The sequence below is a fragment of the Paramisgurnus dabryanus genome, chromosome 2 (assembly GCF_030506205.2).
Source record: "Paramisgurnus dabryanus chromosome 2, PD_genome_1.1, whole genome shotgun sequence".
Taxonomy (NCBI): domain Eukaryota; kingdom Metazoa; phylum Chordata; class Actinopteri; order Cypriniformes; family Cobitidae; genus Paramisgurnus; species Paramisgurnus dabryanus.
Window position 1 is genome coordinate 41,401,441 of NC_133338.1, and position 15,689 is coordinate 41,417,129.

At 36.8% G+C, this 15,689-nt stretch overlaps 1 protein-coding gene and 1 long non-coding RNA gene across 3 annotated transcripts in view; one reads left to right on the forward strand and one right to left on the reverse strand.

Moving 5' to 3' along the window:
- The window catches only part of lrrc4cb (leucine rich repeat containing 4C, genome duplicate b), a 43,971-nt gene that overhangs the window by 19,407 nt on the left and 8,875 nt on the right, over positions 1–15,689 (forward strand). The window lies entirely within an intron of this gene.
- Positions 13,792–14,564, reverse strand: LOC141281856 (uncharacterized). Its single transcript, XR_012336227.1, has 3 exons — positions 14,401–14,564; positions 14,057–14,118; positions 13,792–13,897 (listed from the first exon to the last, which is right to left on the reverse strand). It is a non-coding gene; the product is annotated as an uncharacterized lncRNA (long non-coding RNA).

Here is a 15,689-nt window from a genome sequence, read left to right on the forward strand (position 1 = left end):
CGGATGACCTACTACTTCCGGTTAGATTTTGCAGTGTGCATACGATGGACGCTTCACTATCCCATGATGCCCCGGGAGAGGAGTTATCCAACGAAGAAGAAGAGGCACGCGGCTGTTTTCGCGCTGAAATGACATGACGTGATGACGACGTATGTCACGTGATGTAGCAACATGGCGGATGTAGTACGTCCGAATCTCATTCATACTACCCGGATTCATACTATACAGTACCTACTGTTTTAACGCCAAGTAAGTAGGTACTTCATCTAATTCAGTACCTACTATACAGTATGCGGTTTCGGACGCAGCCAAGGACTCTAAAATAGGGAGAAAGTAAATTACAAACACCTGGAAATAATCACAAGTAAGGGATCGGGGAAAAAGTGACGAGACCCAGGAAATGCGTGGTCAGAATAAACCAATACTAAAACCACGCATCTCCCACATAAAACATTGTAGAACCCTGCCATGATGACTAGATCTAAATACAAACAAGGATCTGGCAGGATTCTGACAGTATGTTTGTAAAAAGTTTTTAATGACTTAAATAAATAAGGCCTAGTCCTGGATCAACCTGGATACCTGTTTTGAATGTCTTTATATTTAGCACTTGTACCCTGTAAAAATTCAGCGGTCCAACTGCAATATCCCAAATATCAAAGCAAGCTGTAAATGAAAAAGTCAATGAGAAATTTATTCTGTCTTAGCATCACTGTGTCTACATGCTGGTCTGACCACAATCCTTTATCCACATCACAGGCAACTTTGTCCCTTGTCAGTAAACAGAGAATAAACCCTCTTGACATCACACCACACCTATCACACCACATGCCAAATGCTTTTCTCTGGCATCCTGCTCTTCCTCATACTCTTCCTCCTCATCTACAGTACCACATCATACTTCCTCATTTGCCTTTCAGATTGTTTTCATTCATTGTTGGTATAAACATAAGACACACCTGTAGCACCTATTCACTCTGAGTTTATATTGCAAACAACTGGTAAAAATTTCATTAGAAAGAAGTGTGAACTTTGATTGCTAAAAGAGTGAATAATTTGACAAATGGGTTTAGGCCACTGGGAATTTAGTTCAAAGGATGGGTTTTAGTGTTTAAGCAATTCAGAAAATCTAAGAAACACTAATTTTAAAAATATAAACCTTATCACTTTTGCAATTGTTAGCCGTTACTGTAGTGGCCCTAATGCAAACCCATGAATTATTCCTAAGCAAGCTGTCTGTGTGGATAAAAAGGGAGATAGAAAGAAACAGACAGAAAGAGAGACAGAGGGAGAGAGACATAGAGAGAGAGTAAGAGAGAGAGGGGCGAGTGTAAGAACTGAGTCACCACTGCTGTGCAACAGCCTGGACACAATGTGGGGTCCAGTCATTGAATTAAAATCACAGTAACATGAAATAAGAAAGGCTGCATTTACTGCAATACATGGCACAGTTCTCTAAATAACCATTACACCTAGTGTGCTTCACCAGCTTTCCTGTTCATAAAGTCAACATAAAAACATATTATATACATTAGGATTTTATTGTATTGTGAAAAATGGCTGTGACATAGCCTATTAGAATGGAGACAGGCGGTTAAAAATGGGGGTGAAAATAAGTCATTTCAGTTACTGACTATCTTTATCTATGAACCTAAACATGAGAGCCTGATAAAATGCACAAAAAACGTGTCATGTTAGATGCAATTAGAGGGGTTTGCATCTGAACTTCTCATATATTTTTATTAAGGCATTTAATACAGGAAAACCTAAATATGCTAGCATACCTAATTTTCTGCTCTCTTCTGATTTTGAAGGCTTTCATGAGTAATTTGCATCAAACGCACCAACGACTGAAATTCTTTAACTGGCAAAAATTTCAATTAGGGTTGATGATAAAAGCAACAATTTTGTTTGCTTGATGATAAAAGCAAAGTCAGATCTAAAGCTAGATTAGACTTTAGATGAATTTAGTTGGCCTGAGTGCTTTCCCTTTGCTGTGTAACTGTCTCTACTGCAGGCTACAACTTTGAATAACATTTTATATTAAAGGGATAATTTACCCAAAAATGAAAATTCTGTCTTCTTTTTCTCACCCTCATGTTGTTTTAAACCTGTTTGAATTTCTTTTTTCTGATCAACACAAAAGAAGATATTTTGAGAAATGATGGTAAGCACACAGCTTATTGTAAATCCAATTTATAGTCATGCGTAACGTCTAAAGCCCATTTATAGTCGTGCATAGGTTCTACGTAGCCTGTGCGTAGCTCTGCGTAGCCTGACGTGCACTTCGCAAAAATTTTAACAAGCGCGTCAGATCTACGCGGACCGCAAGCTCTGTGATTGGTCCACCAGAACCCCTCCCGTCAGGTAAAAAAAAAACTGCGTCATAGGTATTTCCGTTTGCGACGGTGAAAACAAAGATGAGCCAAGTTGAGGAGTGATTTAACTCAAACTGCAACAAAAGTCGCTGTTTATTTACTTCCATCATTGCTGGTCTTCTCAAATCATACACAACAAGTAGCTGTTTCTTCTTCGTTTGTGGGTTAACTTGCCAAGCTTCTTCTTCTCTGACGGTCACGCTGCTACTGTGGTTACACGCGTGGGTACTGCCTACCAGCGGTTTGCGCATGTGTTTGCACGTCGACGCGGAGGACGACGCAGAAGTATAAATGAAAACCGACGCGGAACCTACGCTGTGGCGGCTACGCCTTAAGGGCTCGTTATAGTTGTGCGTAGGTCCTACGCGTCGGTTTTTATTTATACTTTTGCGTCGTCGTCCCCGTCGACGTGCAAACACAAGCGCAAACCGCTGGTAGGCAGTAACCAGGCCTGTAACCACAGTAGCAGCGCGACCGTCAAAGAAGAAGCTTGACAAGTTAACCCACAAACGAAGAAGAAACAGTAACTTGTTATGTATGATTTGAGAAGACCAGCAATGATGGATGTAAATAAACAGTGACTTTTGTTGCAGTTTGAGTAAAATCACTCCTCAACTTGGCTCATCTTTGTTTTCACCGTGGCAAATGGAAATACCTATGACACAGTTGTTTTTACAGAACGGGAGGGGTTCTGGTGGACCAATCATAGCGCTTGCGGTCCGTGTAGATCTGACGTGCTGTTAAAAAATTTGCGAGGTGCATGTCAGGCTACGCAGAGCTATGCACAGGCTATGGATAGCCTACGTCGTAGCTACGGCGTAGAACTTACACACGACTATAAATCGTGAGGAGTGATTTAACTCAAACTGCAACATAACCCTGCTGAAAAAAACAGCATACCAGCAAGACCAGCATATGTTGTGTTTTGGTACTGGTTTGCTAGTGAACACCAGCTAAACCATCATCAAAACCTGCATCAGCACCAGCATTAGCACCAGCTAAACCAGCACCAAACCAGCATTAGCACCAGCTAAACCAGCATTAGCACCAGCATATGTTGTGTTTTGGTGCTGGTATGCTGTGACGACCAGCTAAACCAGCATAGACCAGCATAATTCCCATGCTGGTCCATGCTGGTTTGATGCTGTTCTTTCAGCAGGGAAGTCGCTGTTTATTTACTTCCATCATCGCTGGTCTTCTCAAAACATACACAACAAGTTGCTTTTCCTTCTTCGTTTGTGGGTTAACTTGCCAAGCTTCTTCTTCTTTGACGGTCGCGCTGCTAATGTGGTTACACGCGTGGATACTGCCTACCAGCGATCTGCGCGTGTGTTTGCACATTGACGCGAACGACAACGCAAAAGTATAAATGAAAACCGACGCAGAACCTACGCCGTCGCGGCTACACCATAGGACCTACGCACAACTATAACGAGCGCTTTAGCTGTAGGTTATCCGTAGCCTATGCGTATCGTGACGTGGACCTCGCCAAATATTTAACAGTGCATCAGTTCTACACGGAACACAAGCGCTGTGATTGGTCCACTAGAACCCCTCCTGCCAGGTAAAAGAACTGCATCATAGGTATTTCCGTTTGCGATGGTGAGAACAAAGAAAGGCAACCCATTCTCCCAAGCGTCAAAATCTAAAGGTTGGGGTTAGAACGACTTTCTGTTACATAAAATTACATCCTAACCCAAACTCAACTCTAATCCTAACCCCTAGCAACAATAGTTTTAAAATCAGAAAACAAAAAGTATATACCAATACTTAAACTGACATCCAAACCCGAACTGTAACCCCAACCCCAAATGACAATGGTTTAAAAATAGGAAACAAATGTAGTAGTTACCGTCCAGAAGCGTCATGATCCTGCCGATCGTCGCATATGCGTCTTTATCCGACGCTAAGGGATTAGCCTAAAAGCAACGGACTTCCCATTTTGTCGATATAGTGATGCATAGGGGCACACTTCGATGCCTTGGGGAGTGAGAATGTTTTGAGAAAGGCCAAGTTGAGGAGTGATTTGAAGCTGCTGTTTCTTCTTAGTTTGTGTGTTAAACTGACTAGCTGCTTCTTCATTGTCGGTCGCGCTGCTAATGTGGTTACACGCGTGGATACGGCCTACCAGCGGTCTGCATGTTTGTTTGCACATCAATGGACGACATAATTATATATGAAAACCAACACATATCCTATGCAGTCGCGGCTAAGTCGAAGGACAGACACACAACTGTAATGAGCCCTTAAACATTGACTTCCATAGTAGGAAAACAAATATTGTGGAAGTATTGTGATAAATGATGAAGATATTTTGATAAATTATAGTAAGCACACAAGTTGACGGTACCCATTGAATTCCATCGTATTTGTTTTCCTACTATGGAAGTCAATGGATACAATCAGCTGTGTGCTTACCATCATTTATCAAAATATCTTCTTTTGTGTTCATTGGAATACATTTATACAGGTTTAGAAAAACATGAGGATGAGTAAATGATGACAGAATTTTCCTTTTCGGATCCCTTTAAAACCAAATGAATACAGTATAGTATAGTTCACTGTTAGGGCCCTGCAGCATGTTTACCCAAGATTTCATCTTACACAACTGCATTTGCAGATAACAAATCATGTTACTGTCAGGCAGCTTCTTAGCTAAGCTGGACCCTTGTGGTAACTCTTCAGGGTAAATGTAATATTCTTAGTTAAAATGCTATACTTTAAGATACGTCTCTGTAAATGCTACTTTGCATATTTACTGTACAAAGATTGCTGCCTAGAGACAGCAAGCATAGTGTTGCAGTTTTGCAGGTATACAAGGTGCGTATGTACAGTAAGTGTAAGGACAATGTAACGTGTGTAGGTCTTGTTAACCTTTGATTTTGCATTTGTTTTTTTATAAGCTATAGTCCTCCTAAACCCCTTGTGATTCGGTATTAGCTTAGTGTAGATTGCATTTGTGGGTCATTGCGGTGCGCCTTTAAAGATTGCTGTCTCCCGTCCCGTGTTTTAGCATGGTCAGCACTCTGCCTCCCTGATTTCCAATTTAAACATTAAAGTGAACTGAAGGGGCCAGGCTCAGCTGTGATCACTGTACTCAGATAGTCTCGATGAAGATCGTCTCATGTTCTTTCACTGCTTAACGTATTTCAGTGCATGTGCTTTGACTTGACAGCTGTTATTTAGGGGTAAACAGAAAGTATGTTTTTAACTAGCCGGGTGTTTGAATAACTTGCAAATTTTTCTTGTGCTTATGTTTCAGTCATGTATTCGCTCGCTTTGTGTCTGCTCGCACAAACAAACAGGCGAGTTGCAAACGCCTCGCCTAAAATCCTGCCAGAATACAATGAGAGAATATGCAAGATCCCTCCAGCTGTGTATTTCCAGCAGGGCAGACTGCTGCCAAGACTCGGTTTGTCTTGTAATTGTATTCTTACTCAACACCTTAGCCCATTATAATATGGATTTTCTCCCAGGGATGTGGTTGGAGAGCAGTCGTATGAACACTTCCCTTCAGAAAGATTATGTGCTACAATAGTCAAAGGGTCTTTTATAATGAAGATGGCTAATGTCAAATGGGCAAATATGATGAAGTCCTGCTGTTGCCCACGTTATGTGCTCAGAATAGCTAGACAGATTTTTTGCTGCAGCTATGTTAGGTGCCGCAGCGACATCAATTTTTGAGTGTGGTTTGCAGTAGGTACGTTGACAGGTGCAACAGTGCTATGCGTGCTTTAGCTTCATTTTATATGTTTTGGTTTAAGTTCAAGAAAATTATCGAGGTTAATTCTTTACCAGCCAACTTTTCCTCACCTGCTGCAATGCTGTGAGATGCAGTTTTGGCAGAGATCCTGACAGTTTAAAAGTGCACCAGTGTTTCTGCTAACAAGGCCCTCACAACATCAAAAACATTGGGGTGCACCATCCCACAGCCAGTAAATTACCCTCACGGATAGATGTTGTTAACACCGCTCATGGCTGTGCTTGCTTTCTGCAGAGCACGTGCCCAATGTTATACTGCACCTTTTATTACTCCGGCAAACCCCAGCTTGCCGTAGGACAGTACGTGCCATATATCATCTTTAAATGAATAAAGTCGATATTAAGGGCCATCGTAAAACCATAAAACTGACTATCAGCATGAGGTCCTCTAATGATTTACCAACTGGCCATAAATATAGACGGCGGATCTGATTTGAATCAATATGTGTAACTCATCTGTAAATCAGTTTTCTCTGTAGTATTGCAAAGTTGAGTGCAAATGTTGATTTTTCCTGTGTTGTTCATTAGAGAATGAAAGTTTTCCTTTTGCTATGAATATAAATAGGTGGCAAAATTAACCGTGGAAGGTCATAATTTCCCAAGTGAGGGTTGCTAACATCCTTACAAGTAATGATTGCGATTTCATTTTCTTGATTTAATTGGCCAGAAGAAACACAATTAAATAGCAAGAGAATCTCTGTGTGTTTGTGCCCATGCTAGAGTATCTCCATTGATTCAGATCCTTGAAAGTCGCTCTCAGCAGAATGCTCAGGAGAATCTGGGCCGAGCAAACGACAAGAGGTATTCTCATTAACAAGTTCATTAAGTGATACTATTACAGTACTAATGATATTTAAAGTGGCTGGTGTGGACCAATCGAATTCAATGTAACGACTATGTATTAGTAGTGCTTACATGAATGTAGGAGCATTAATGTGTTAATATACTGCAGCCTACATGTGAAGAGCTCAGACGCAAAAGCTGCTTTTTTAACTAATTGTTTAATACCGGACTTGTTGGCAGAATACGTTAAACGCCATGTCAAGTCCCGAAAGTGCACAGAAGACAAAATGTGAAACAATTGTGGATCACATTCAAACTTGGGTTCCATGTGAATACTTGGACCTGAATACAACCTGAATGTATCAGTCATATGCATCACAGCTTCCTATAATGTGTGGGTCAGTTTCTTCATTTTTACCTTTTGAATTTTGACTTGCATTTGAAGTGTTTCTAGCTATTTTATAGCTTATTTTGCAATTGTTTACTATGTCCTGTCCAAGTGAAAACCCAAATATTTTCTCTATTTGGGAATAAATCTGTGTGTGAAAATCTGTGGCTTACCCATATGACAAAATACATATATAAATTCTTTAAAATATATACATTTTCAAAATATATTTCAAAATATACAAAAAATTGCCAACAAATATATGTACTGAAATATATTTTAAAATATGTTTACAAAAATTTTTTTTTTATTTTTCACCAATATATTTTGGCAATTTTTTGTATATTTTGAAATATATTTTAAAAATGAATATATTTTAAAGCATTGGTTTTCATGTATGTTACAAACCTGTAAACATAACAGTTTTAAGATCAATTTTAAGATAAAAATTAATAAATTTTCAACTGGAAAAATATACTTATAATTTATACATATTTATTTATACTTACTTAAATATTTAAACTTTATATATTTTATACAAACTTTTATATTTTGGGCAGGAAATATAAAAAAATGAGGCCTTATGGGTTGTAAAATTAGAAATGTATTTGTTGCCCCTAAAATACATTTTAAGGTTAAAGAGCACCAGTTATCCGATTTACGAAAGAACAACATTATCATAATTCATTCTGCTTTGGACTCTCTCAAACAAATCTTTCAAACATGGGAAGGAGCGTTTGATTTCTCGGCTGACATCAGAGGTATTCGGCCAAACAGTGTCTATTAAAAAAATGAATTTTGTACATGAATCAGTGCGTTTCAGGAAGAAAAATAATAAGCCAATGAGAGTCTCAGCTTTCATCCCTTTTAAAAGCCACACTCTTAGAAAGGATGTCTTCATTTTTAACACATCTTTTTGTGTTTAGCTTTTAACACATTATGTGTCATTTTGTGTTGATTTTGTGTTAAAATAAAAAAGTTGTGTTAAAAGTTTCAATAATAACACAGAAATGGGTGGATTCTCGGACAACACATTTAGTGTGTTGTCCCTCATGTGTTGTTTTTAACACATCCGTTCTAAGAATGCAGTTGCGCCATGCCGATTTCCTATTTAGATCAGGGCTCCAGACTAACTTTTTTCACTAGGAGCACAGTGGCCCCCAAATGAAAATTTTAGGGGCGCAACCAGAAAATTTAGGGGCACACACCGTAAATCAACATGCTAACCAAATAATCAAATTTCTACTAATTTCCACTGTATTACTAATAAATAATTTGATGATAGATGCTGAAAGTACCATGTGCTGTTTCAAATTCAGTGTCACATCACAAAAAAGGGTCAAATTTACTGGTTGCACATGTACGACTGGATGTAAAATTCAGTGGCACACTCTCAAATTTTGGTGGCAGTCTTGAGCCCTGTAGATGGTGGAATTTGTACACTGAAAAACTAAGTGGAGAAAGAAGACCAACAGTTTAAGATTGATATTAAAAATTGCGTTGTTTTCATTTGTATTGAAACTGTTATTTTTGCGTATTAAAAGCTTTAAAAGTCTTTTTCTTTCAGTCATGGAAGTAAAATTAGCAGGCTTTTAATTTGCTGTAAATGAATGGATAGCCTACATGATCTGTGTTATCTCAGAAATTACAGTAATTAGCAAATATGCAAGAAAAGGTTTGTACTCTAAAAATACTTTATTTGTAACAAACAGGAGATAAAGAATGTACAAACCTGTGGAGACGTTTTAGCACTCGGACAGCGCCATGAGTGCTTTCAATAGAAGTACTTAAAAAGGTTCTCATCTCATCATATCCACAGGTACAAAGTCATCATAATATACAATAAATCCATGGGGTAGCATTTAAAATTACTTACCAGGCTACAGGTGAAGCTGCTCTTTACGCCTTCTAACGTTTCATTATCGATCATCATTTATGTCCAAGAGACTCAGTAATAATCTTTAACATTTTAAAAAGTTCTCCTGTTTATAGCGCATATTACTAAAGCGCTCATTAAATAACAAAAACAATATTGCACCATTGACTTTAGACCAGGTTTTTTTGGTCAAAGACGTAGTCTATTTTAGTTGCCTCAAAATAGCAACGCGCTAAAACACACCTCGTTTTCAGCCCAGAACGCCCATGGGCGGAAAATTGTGCGCAAATGCATTTGCTATTTAAACAACGTGGTGCTAAACATGAAAATGATAATTACGCTGGGTTGAAACTAGCAAAGGACACTTGCGTCGCATTGCGCTGCGTTGCGCCGGGTGTATGATACAGCCCAATATATTTTCAAATTCAAAAATATATTTAATTAAGCTATACTTTCTACAAAATGTATTACGCATATATTTAAAACATATTTTGAAATTAATTTTTTGCCATATGGGTAAAGAGATAGTAGTATTTTTCCTACTATGGAAGCAAGTGGTGCTTCTGTTTCCTTTTTTTAAGAAACATCTTCCCTTGTGTTCAGGAGAACAAATACATTTATACAGGTTTGTAACAACCTGTGGGTGAGTAAATTATGTCAGAATCTTCTATTTTGATTGAACTATCCCTTTAAGAGGGTTTTGCATCTGAACTCTTCATATAGTTCTTATTGGGAATCCTACCCAAAAGATCCAAACGCTGACACTTAAAAACATTGCACTGACTAATGCATTGGCATTAGAGATATTCGGTGAGAACATTAGATCCATGGACAATATATCCCTGCAGCCTAATCCACCCACACAGCCAGAGAAGAGCGAAGGGGAAAAAAGTGTGATTAAGGCCATTTCATCTGATTATTCATCAGTGTCATTATGATAATGGAGGCAGCATAAGTTAGTTTGGCACAATCCAATGATTATGGAGATTATACCTGGCCCTAGACGCTTGAAGTATAGGCTTCATTTCTAAATTACTTTACAGACTAAGACTCCTACTAGATGTGCAGGGGAACTAGAGGAGCAGAGGAAGATCTATGTGGGAGTAATTTGCATCACTCTTTCGTTTTGTATCTATTTTTTCTGGCTAAACTGCTTGAAAAGCCCTTCTAAGAGGCACGTAAGGTATTGATTTTTACTTGTTTAAAAACACCACTTCGATCATTTGAAAGATGTACATCACTCTTTATGTATACTTGCAGTGTATGAATGTATTATAGTACCATGCATGTGTTCAATGTTGTCATCATTTTCCATTGCAACCAAATAACATTTCCTTTATTCAAGACATATGTTTGGAATAATGATTTAGGATTACGTTTACATTATTAATTAACATCCTTGTATTTTAAATATGTTTTTTATGAGCTGCATTGCTTGAAACAGATGAATAACAATGAGTCTCATTTGCATGAGTACAAACATCACAATTCAAATGATGAAATATTTGTGTGAAATAAATACCACGGATTGCACTCTGCTACGTTTCATCTAAACAGCACTCTTTCACAATCATATGGCAGATTTATCCTGTTGTTTAACACTATTGTCTACTCAAGGTGAACTTGACATGTGCTTATAATGCACTTCAGTCTTTGTAAATTTAACTGGAGGGCTTTCATTTGTAAAGCTTCTTCTTTGGCTTCAACGCAGTTTCCCAATTTAAGTAAAGACCTTGGCAGATGTCCCATGAGCAGAATTCTCTCTGTAAGCCATTGTTTCCAGGTCCTGAGGAACCAGCGTTGTGTCTCAGGAGAACTCACTTTTAGTGTGTTGTTGTTTGTCCTTATACAGTTCTAGGGTAAATAAGTAGAGCACACAACAGTGTTTTTAGATAATACGTTTTTGTTTGTTTGGTTTCAGTCAATAACTGCTCATTCAGTTGTTGTCTCTAAGCTCACAAAGGAAAAACAAAAGCAAAAATGTTTTTCAATAGTTCCGACACATTTTAATAGAGGCTGTGACATTTGCTTGCTGCGATAGCACTTGTCTTTTTATCTATGCAATGCGAGGTGTTCAGTTGTACTCACAAGACGCATACACATGTGTGTATTTTTCCATAATATTGAATTGATTGTTGTCCTTGTGGAGACCCTTAATGTAATGTAGGAAATAAAGATTTACTGTGATAACAAACAGATGAGCTCAGAGCACACTGAAGGTTTGCTTTTAAGGATAAGATCAAATATTTTTAATGATTAATATTTTTAAACCACATTAAATGCATGTAAACATTGTGCCAAAATATATATTGAAATTTTCAAAAATCACAGTGTTAAATATGTTGTTCTTTCTCCTAAACAATTATGTTTTCAACAATATTTGAATTCGGAGAACAGTTTAAGGGCTTTGCCACGGTTATAGGGTTGCTTGTCAATGGCGTCATGTCCAGGTTATCTTTATGTTTAGCTGCCATAAAAACCACCTGTGTTTGACTTCATGTGGCACTGCGCAGACCGATCGGCATGTGACTTCAAAGTATTGCAAGATCCATTCAAAAGCACTGTTGCTGTGCTCTCATGATACTTTTATGTTATACGCTGATCATTCTGCTCAGTGCTTCATGCGTAAGTAGTTTTTGAAGCATTTAGCATGCCTATCCGTTTTTGATCTTATCAAACTACACTGTGGGCTTAGATCATGAAACTCTTTTTCATTATCATCCATGAACATGATCGGATCGTGTTCCTATGGTCAGTGAAGATGAAGACTTCTATTCCCATCATTTTATGCACTTTCACAGCGTCATCAAGCTACACCATTGTTCTGGTTTAGCGACCTCTAGCAGCGAAACTTATATTTTGTTAATAATTTAACAGTTAATAATTTAATATATTCTTATCATTGTTTTATTTTACCTTCCGACTTATGGTACAGAAGGTACAAGGATTTTTATCAGTGTCCACACAAAGTCCTTGTTTAGAGAGCTTAAACAGACGATCATCATGTACCAGTTCACCTAATCTCCAGTTCAAAGCTGCCCAAAAATATTCCCCTGATATTGAAAGTAACCAAGGGGACTATTTCCGGGTGCTGCCTAATATCATTGCACCTGCTGCAGCCATGATGGTACAGCAGCAAAGTCCTTAATTATTACACTGGAATGAGTGTATAGTTCTTAGCAATATCGGCTTAGAAAATCGCAACGTTTCATTTTCCATGGTGTTAGTACATGATGTAACTACAGAAGAGTTAAGTTTTAAATAGAAAAAATATCAGAACTCTTTGGTCATTTTTGAGCGCGATGCTAATGGTCTAATCAGATTCAATAGATTATGCTAAGCTATTCTAAAAATGAGCATATTTTCAAAAAAGTAGAGTGTCCCTTTAAGAAAAGAGTAAACAAAATTTTGCTTATTTTCTCCTGATGTATATAATAATTTAAGCTTCCTCTTTATAATTTAAATTGCTTTAAAACATCTATTTCTCAAACCCCATTTTCATGATTTGTTTTTGAAATCTTTATCCGTGGAAAACTAAAGTAATTATTTTAATCACAACTCATTTGGAGATTTTTTTATAAGTTAAAGAAATAAAGGTACTGCACAGTTTTCTACAAGGATTTTGCTAAGACAAATGAAATAATTTCAATTGCTCTTCTTGCTTAAAGTTTTCAAAATGGGTCTGGTACTTCAGAGATATTGCAGGATTTTTCAGACGAAATAACACAGTATTTCAGTTATTATCATTAAATTGTTTGAAATCTAGCATTCCACTTGAGCATTTTTCTCAAAACGAATATTTTTTTCATATATTTAACCAAGAATCATATTTCATATTGGTATCCACACTGTTAACGATTTCCCTGTATTTTTACAGTACGGTACTGGCAGCACGGTTGCCAGTAAGTTACTGTATTTTGGTTTTACAGTACTGTACTGTAATACCATTTTACAGTACACAAACTAGTACTGTATAGTTACAAAGCAGTACTGTACTGTAATTTTACAATATTTTATTACAGTAGTCTATTTTTACAGTAATTTACTGTAATGTCTATATTGACCCATAAATACTATTTATTACTTATTACAGTTAATACAATAATATTATATATAATAGCTAGATATTTAGGTTTAAATCTATAGTTATTAATATGGTAAAAATGCTAAATTAAAACATAATTAATTAAAAGGCAATCCAAGCAATGTATGTATCAAAATTTTATTAAAAAAAACATTTAATTGAAACAAGACATATTTAAAACAAGATTTTAAACAATAATAAACATATAAACAAGTTAAATAAAATAAAATCAATAAGTATAAACAAGTTTGGAGACCCCTGCTGTAACATATTTAACTCTGGCAAATAGAACACTGGTCCATAGTTTGAAGTTTTCAGTTTAAAGTCCATCATCAACTAAAAGGTAACATTTCACTGTGGTAAAAAGAACACTGGCCCATAGTTTTAAATATTCTTCTTGAATTTCATTTAACACTAAAAATAAATGCATTAAACTGTGGCAGACAGACCACAGTGGCCTTTACTTTGAAGTCGTCCATTCGAACTCAATCAGGGACTGCATGAAGCTGTTCACATGGGGGTTAATCACCACAGCTTTTCTCTGCACCAAGTTCCTTGTCTTTTTGCTTGCTCCTTGTCTGGATGTGCACTTTTTCCCGTCTTTGGAATTAATTATATCCAGAAACCTGTTAGAAATATCATAAACATTAAGTCAACAAATATAAGATAGAAAAAGATTCTTAAAAAACTAAACTCAGCCTTAAATTTACTCCTATTCTGAAACCTTTTGCTCTTATTCTACTGTTCCACACCTAATTACATTAAAATACAGAAGATTCACTTACCTCTGAACAAACTCTTTCATCAATGGACAGCATCCACCTGGATCCTGTCATGATTGAATGTCCTGAACAGAAAGTACAATTGTTACTGATTTGGACACAACTTTTTATTCTGAAAACAAAATCTTTTGTCAATAAAGTCCAGGGACACCTCTGCTAAATAAATACAATTATTAAATTTCTTATAACCAAAGTCTGAATATTTCTGTTTGTATATTTCTACATGGCAAACTAAGACAATTCTGTACATGTTGTGTATGGTCGTGTTACAGTGTTGTGTGTGGGAATTGTGAATGAGTGTATACATGGGAATTTAAAGAAGCTGTAGTGGTAAAGTACAAACTTACCGAACATAATGTGCTTGGTGTGTGTCTGGTATCACCCGTTGTGCCTCCACATCTGCCTTAACTCCTGAAAAGTGCAAGGACACTCAGGTAAACTACAAATAAAAAGTCAGCCACATTCCTGTGTAATTTTACATGTGACGTGAAAGCATTTAATATTGCAGTCGAAAAAATACATGACTTGTAACTGTACATCATGTACTTGCCTGGTGCCTTTAAAGATGATCCATCTTACCCAATCCAGCTTACAAGCAATGGTAAGACTGTAAAAAAGACAAATGTTACAAAATCTGTTAGCCATAGAAATAAGTAGACATTGTGAAGGAAATGGTAAAAGAAAATTTAGTAACACTTTACTACAATAGTTTATTCCTTAACATTTGGTAATGCCTTAGCTAATATGAACTAACAATGAACAATATATTTTACAACATTAATAATATTTGATAATGTTCATTGTGCAGAGACAAAGTGATTGATTTAAAAATGTATTAATTATCATGCTATGCTAACAAATAAAACCTTTCTGTAAGTGTTTAGTCAGTTGTAAAACAAATATATGTATATTAGTTGTTATATTATATATTATATATAAATATCTAAATAAGTCTTTTTTTAATTATTATTCTATAACATCTTGTCTACAGAAAATCTCTGAAAATGTCTCGTTTAGTGCAGAAAATAGCGATTTATAGTGATAAGGTAAAAAGACTGTCCCTTTAATGTTTTACCCGGACCGGCTGCGGTGTAACACGCTATTTCACGCAAAGTTTTTTAACAAGTTAGTAGCTAGCTGCTCACTTTAAAGATAAACATGATCGCCTAAATCTGAGCAATCCTGGTGATGCCAGTTTCCTACACGATGTTATTATGGACTATTTTACATCCAGAGATGAAGGATTAGATGACAGAGACGAGAAGGCAAAGGTACGTAAATGCGGAGCCCATTCTCTTTTCGTGCATTGATTTGATGTGTTTTGGAAACTTATACTGCATGTAATGCATCTGAAGTGGTGGAAACAATATGCCATAAAAATGTATTGGACAACTTACTGGACGTGTAAAACGCTTAAGAGAAGATATTCTCTGCTTTTGCTGATATACCGTAATATAATAACAACAACAATAAGCACGGCAATCCCTTTCATTCATCTGATATTAAGATGAGCCCAGATCTGAATGATATTTGGTCGAAGTTAAAGCTGCGATGAGTTCGATGCATGTATCCAGTTAAATATGAGGTTTCTTGTTTTCACTTCTGTGGAGGAGGACTGCGGTACTACAGTATGATG